This window comes from Nomascus leucogenys, chromosome 14, assembly GCF_006542625.1.
Source record: "Nomascus leucogenys isolate Asia chromosome 14, Asia_NLE_v1, whole genome shotgun sequence".
Taxonomy (NCBI): domain Eukaryota; kingdom Metazoa; phylum Chordata; class Mammalia; order Primates; family Hylobatidae; genus Nomascus; species Nomascus leucogenys.
Genome location: NC_044394.1, coordinates 20,707,031 through 20,713,914, shown reverse-complemented (window position 1 = coordinate 20,713,914; position 6,884 = coordinate 20,707,031).

Below are 6,884 nucleotides of genomic sequence, written 5' to 3'. Positions count from 1 at the left end.
CCTTCCGCCATGACTGAAAGTTTCCTGAGGCCTCCCTGGAAGCCAGACAGATGCATCCATGCTTCCTGTATTGCCTGCAGAACGATAAGCCAATTAAACCTCTTTTCTTTACAAATTACCCAGTCTCACATATTTCTTTATAGCAAAGCAGGAATGACTAATATACCAGCTTGGGATCGAAGAGGACCCAGAGCTCCAGTCCCACCTCTCCTCCCACATGTCACAGTCTGTGAGCCACTCCCAGCCTCTTCATGGCTTTGTACGTAGAGGCAGGGGCCTGGAGATGCTTTGGCTTGTTCTTTCTCTGGGGGATTAGTGTTGTTCCTTCTGTGCCCCTCTGGCAGTGGGAAACCATTAGCTAGCTTCCCCTGTATGTGATATGGAAACTCCTAGAGCTACAGATTTGAGACCCTCTTTAGGGTCTCTAGATGTTTCTCTGCCACTGGTTAACTTCATATCAAACTCCCAGTAAGACTTGGTTCAAAGGAGTAGGGTAGGCTATGCATGGTGATGTTGGGCAGGGCCAAACACAAGTCTCCAGAGATGTGCAAGGAAAGGAGCAGCTGCAAGGGAAGATTAAGCTCAGCTTTGCTCCCGTAGATCAATAAATCAGTCAATCTTTATTGAACTCCTCTGCCCACACATGCTCATTAGCCAGCTTGGACCCAGGAGGAGATTTGAGGGGGAGGGGAAGGCCTCGGGCCAAAATATTTCACCTCACAAAGGTCAGTGGTTTCCCTGTAGGGTCATTAGCTAATTCATGCTAAAGTGTTAATGACTTATCAGCTTTCATTCTTTCTAAAGGGACTCCAACCAGGGGTGAGCTCTGAGAACTGATTAGGGGGCCTGGGTAGAGACCACCTAACATGGTAAAGGATGGAGAAATAGATGCTAAATGCGATTTTATCTATCTTGTCATTTTCTCTAGGGCTTGGGATGCTGAATATTAATTAGGGTGGGAACAGAAGGCAGAAGCAGGGCCTCTGGTGACAGCACCACTTTCATTTCATTTCCCAGCCCTTGCTTCACCAAATGTGACATGCAGCTGGTCACTCGGCTTGTCAGGACTCTGTCTTCTCACTAGGAAAGCAGGAGTGTCCACCAAATAGAGTTGGGAAGATAAAGCACTTCATACAGCTCTCAGTTTAAAGATAAAATGTGCTGGTTGCTTTTGTGCACAATGAATGTAACATAGAGACCAACAAGAGCCATGACCCTCAAAAAAGAAAATGGATGGTAGCTCCTCCTCAGGCCTTCACCCGTTCCTCATTTGGTAGCCTTATATGACACCAACATTCGTAAAGTTGTCCAACCCCTTTTGATATTCATTCCTACTCATTTCTACAGCCTCCTAAATTACCTCCTAATTAATGAGTGTGAGAAGTTTATTGTTCTGAAATCACTTCCCTGCAATATCAAGGTGACCTCCCTAGCAAGAGATTCGGGATTTGGTGACCAAGCTGCATTTTTCTTTTCCTTTTGCTTCTTAATTATAGATTCAGCACATGTCTTAGCTCCAGCTTTTCTCTCAGCAGAGCATGAAGTGTGTCTTTATGCCACAGTCTTGCCCCCTTCACACTAGTCCTTCCTTCTTTCCTTTCTTCTCTTCCTTCCTTCCCTCATTTGACAAACATTTACTGGGTTCCCTCTATGTGCTGCTGATAAAGGCAGAATTACAAAGACAGTCTCTGGACTCATAGTCATTACATACTAGTGGGCAAAGGTAGACAAGAAATAGGTACACAAGCAAATGAATAAAGTAATTCCAGCATAATGTGAAGTGTAAGTAGGTGTAATGGAGAAAACAAACAAGAGGCTGAGGTGATGACTACTAGAGAGAAGGTCATCCACATCAGGCAAGAGCTTCTCAGGTGAGAAAGAGCTCAGAATGAGATGCTGAGGCACTGAGAGACAACTGGGGTGACTAGAGCCTAATGAGCTGGGTTAGGGAGGAGAAGCAAGGAGGCAGAGAGCGGGGTTGAAAAGGAGGCTGGGGCCAGATCATGCAGAGCTTTGTAGCTCATCATATGAAGTTTGAATCTTATTTTAAACTCTGTTTTTGCTGAGAAGCTGTTGAAAGGTTTTGGTCATGGCAGAAACATAATCTGATATGTCTTTTGAGAGGTGACCTCTGCCATCAAGTGGATAATGGGCTGGGTTTGGGAAGGCAGATTGTAAATTCAGAGACTGTTGCTTTAATCTAAATGAGGGATGGTGGTGGCCTAGACCAGTGGAATGAAGTAGAGAGATTCCAGACACATTATTTTTGTGTGTGTGTGTGTTTTCTTAATTATTTCTTTTTTTTTTATTATTATACTTTAGGTTTTAGGGTACATGTGCACAATGTGCAGGTTTGTTACATATGTATACATGTGCCATGTTGATTTCCTGCACCCATTAACTCGTCATTTAGCATTAGGTATATCTCCTAATGCTGTCCCTCCCCCCTCCCCCCACCCCACAACAGTCCCCGGAGTGTGATGTTCCCCTTCCTGTGTCCATAAGTTCTCATTGTTCAATTCCCACCTATGAGTGAGAACATGCGGTGTTTGGTTTTTTGTCCTTGCGATAGTTTACTGAGAATGATGTTTTCCAGTTTCATCCATGTCCCTACAAAGGACACGAACTCATCATTTTTATGGCTGCATAGTATTCCATGGTGTATATGTGCCACATTTTCTTAATCCAGTCTATTGTTGTTGGACATTTGGGTTGGTTCCAACTCTTTGCTATTGTGAATAGTGCCGCAATAAACATACGTGTGCATGTGTCTTTATAGCAGCATGATTTATAGTCCTTTGGGTATATACCCAGTAATGGGATGGCTGGGTCAAATGGTATTTCTAGTTCTAGATCCCTGAGGAATCGCCACACTGACTTCCACAATGGTTGAACTAGTTTACAGTCCCACCAACAGTGTAAAAGTGTTCCTATTTCTCCACATCCTCTCCAGCACCTGTTGTTTCCTGCTTTTTTAATGATGGCCATTCTAACTGGTGTGAGATGGTATCTCACTGTGGTTTTGATTTGCATTTCTCTGATGGCCAGTGATGATGAGCATTTCTTCATGTGTTTTTTGGCTGCATAAATGCCAGACACATTATTGACAGGACTTGCTGATAGATTGGATATATGGAGTAGGATAAGGGAAAGAATGATCACCAATGATTCCTGGGCTTCTCTTTGGAGTAATTGGATCAACATACAGAGGTATCATTATTAAGATAGGAAAGACACAAAGCAGGTGGTAGCAGAGAACCAAGTGTCCTATTTTCAAACACATTAGTTTTGTGATTCTGTGAGTTGTGAGGTGTCAAATAGATGGATGGATTTGTGAGCCTGGAACTCACAAACATGACCAGAGATAAATTCGGAAGTCATAGCAAAAAAAAAAATAAAATAAATGACCTTTAATCCATAGGGATCAGTTTGATTTCCTCCCTTCTGCCAAGCATTCCAGTTCCTCTCCTGTAGACATAATCTAGTGCCATTACAGTTGCTGTATAGCCACAGAGAATAGACTCACAGATTTCCAGGTCTGACCAGGCAGCCCCAGAAAGCAGCTGCTTATCTAAGGACAACTGAGAGAAATAGTAGCCACTGCTATTTCCTGTGGAACCTCACCCTCCGACTCAATTCTAAGGAACCCTGCTCACTGCCTGTATTATTCTGGAAGGAGTTGTTTTTCTCCCAAAACTCATTGCAAGTATTGCATATACCATTTGGAAAAATGGCCATTTCAGTAGATACTCAAGCAAATATTTGTTCTGTTTTTTAAAGTGGAGGTAAATGACAATTTCTATCTTAACTCCAGCACCATTTCCTTTTGTGTGAATAAATTCATTTTCTGTCACTGCTGGCCTTTTGAGACAAACGTATTTTAGGTATTACATGTCCCTGCAGCTAGGACATCAAGTGACAGTGTTACAGGACAGGTGAGCCCCCAAATTGGGGCTTAGCCTGGGAGCGTTTTTGGCTTCACCCAGGAAGGAATTTAAGGATGAGCTGATGGTGTTAAGCAGCAATCTTTTAGTGAACAGTATTGCTGCTAGTGGAACAGTGCTAACTCATAAGCAGTACACACAGAGTCAGCAATGAAGGGGCTCTTGGCAACTGTATTTATACTCAGGTAAACCCACTTTCAATTACAAGCAAATTTAGCGGTGGGCCAATGCAAATTGAGGGGCAGGTTATTTAGAACTTTCTAGGAAAGGGGCAGTAACTTTCAGGTCCTTGCCGTGGAAAGGGGTGATAGCTTCTGGATCTTTGCCATGGCATTTGTAAACTGTCATGGCGTTGGTGGGAGTGTCCAATGCTAACGAGCAATGAGGGAAGCTAGGGATCACTTTTGTCACCATCTGCTGGTTCCTGCCAGTTTCTTCATTTTATCCTGTCTGGACCAGATCTTGTTTTGGTCAGCAGGGCTGTGACCAGAAAACAACTCCTGCTGGCCCCCTACCTCAAAAGACAATATAAAGTGTGATAAACATAAGAAAAGACAACAAAAGAAATTAGGGCATTTTTACCCTGGGAATACATCCCTAGAGGACCCAGATATTCACAATGATTCTAGTCAGTGAAGGGCTCCAAAAATCATAAGCTACCAGAAAAGAGAAACATTGCTCATAATATCTAGGTTTTTCTAGATTTTACATTTCTCCCATTTTAGAAACTAAACAAAAGTTGGATTTTCCCCCTTCCTATGTGTCTAGAATTGACTCTTAAGCAAGATTTAATAAAATTTATATTTTATACTTTGTTAAATATTTCTAGAAAGTAGGAGATTTTGGTGAACATGTACTCTGAACAAAAATCACTATACTGTTAAACATTTGCATGCTGTTATAATGTTTTCCATATACAATTACAAACACATTATTTGCTAACTACTACTCTCAGTCTAAGGAGAATCAAACAAAACCATCAGCATATGCCATACCAGCAAGTTTTTCTGTTTTGAACTACTCTGGGGAGCTTGAATTTGCATGCTAAAGTTAAATGAAACAACTTGATTATATTTGCTGAAACAGCCCATTACTGAGCATCATTTGAGAGGACCACTAAATTTGGCACATGTAATAGAAATGGATTACCTCCGTCTAACTGTGAGAGCGTTGAGGAGAAACTATAAAAACATTGAGTATTATGATAAATTGAGATCTCATAAATGAAGCTGGTTAATTTTCTTACCAATTATCTTGCTATTACTTGAATACAGTTTAAATACCATATGTCTTAAGTCTTTGCATCTTCCTTATGAATATGTTGCTGTTTGTCTTAGAAAGATTTGACTCTGCGTTTTTTCTTCGCACTGAATCTTCTCAACCAGTTCAATTTTTTTTTTTTTATTTTTAGCTTCTGACGTCAAAAGAAGTATTGTTGGATGTGGTAAATTGTTTAATCTACAGAGAAAATTCCCAGCATGTGATGATTTAAATTTTAATTAAAAAGTTTCTCATGTATTTGTATTCTAGTTAACACAGAAGATATGGGCTAAAGGGAGGTTTCTTAACCTTTCTCTGTGCAAATACATGGGCTTAAACCTGCAAAAATTAGAAACAGTGACTTCACAGAAAGCCCACAAGCCCAGGAATTGAAACAGAGTAGGAACAGAAAACTTACAAGTCATAGTAAAGAAACCCTTGATGAAATGGTGTCAGCTTTCTGGGTAGATGCCAGTGTCCACCTTGATTATCTACAAATCCCTTTTGCTGTCTTGGCTTCTGTCAGAAATGTCAGTTAGGAAATCATAATCAAAACATGCAGGTGTCTCAACATAATTCTGGGCTTTTTGTTTCAATTCAACTGGGAAGATTGTTTTTTCATAATCATTGAAGAAGGAAGCATAGTGTCTGGAAGATTCTTTTAACTTTTTAAAAAACTTGAAAAAACTTTTCTCACAAGTCCTTCTTGACTTCTTGACACAAAACATCTTAAAAAGAATATAAATTCAATATTGGGCCAAAAATAAAATGATGAAAAAAGAGTGTTATGAAAATGAAAACTGAAGATTTATGGAAACATATTGAAAAATCAAAGCAATATCATGAAAGAAATAGCAAATAAATTAGAAGAGCAAGGAACAGAATAAGTACTACTGATAATGAAATTACAAATAGAATAAAAGTTTCAGCTACTTAGGATACAAGCAGATTTAAGAAGATAAAGCAACAAGAATTGATATGAAAGATACAGGAACACATATTCTTGAAATAGCCTAATAGATAATATATTCTAACATATTAATAATGGTTACATAGTAATAATAGTTAATATATTCAAAAATATAATACAAGAAAATTTAGCTGAATTAAAGGAAATGTTTTTTAATTATATATAGTGGAAAAGAACATGTGCAATGAGAAAATTTAATACAAGACTCTCTGTACCAAGACAGATCCTAGCCAAGCTCCTGAATTTCAGGGATAAAATTATTTCAGGCATTTGGACAGAAAAAGCAAATAACCCAAAAGAGATTAAAATCAGGCTGCCCTAGACTTCTCCACAGAATTAGCCAATGCTATAAGACAATGGAACAATTGTTCTGAGGTGAAAATAACATGACCCAATAATGTAATGCCCAAGATGGCAACCAAGTATAAAAGCATTAGGCATTATGAACAAGGAGAGTACTAAAGGAACATATTGCCATGAGCTTGTTTGAAAAAAACAGAAGATAAAAACTTGCCAATTCATTTTAATCAAAATTAAAACAGAGAAGGTATGTGTCTTTTAAAAAACCAGTGGTTCGATCCACTTAAATATTGCCTATTTAGCATATGAAAACTGTAATTACAGAACAAGATTCAATATTATAAACCCAAACAATGTAACAAAATAATAAAACTTACAAAAGTTGGAGGTGATGATAGAGAAAATGTGAA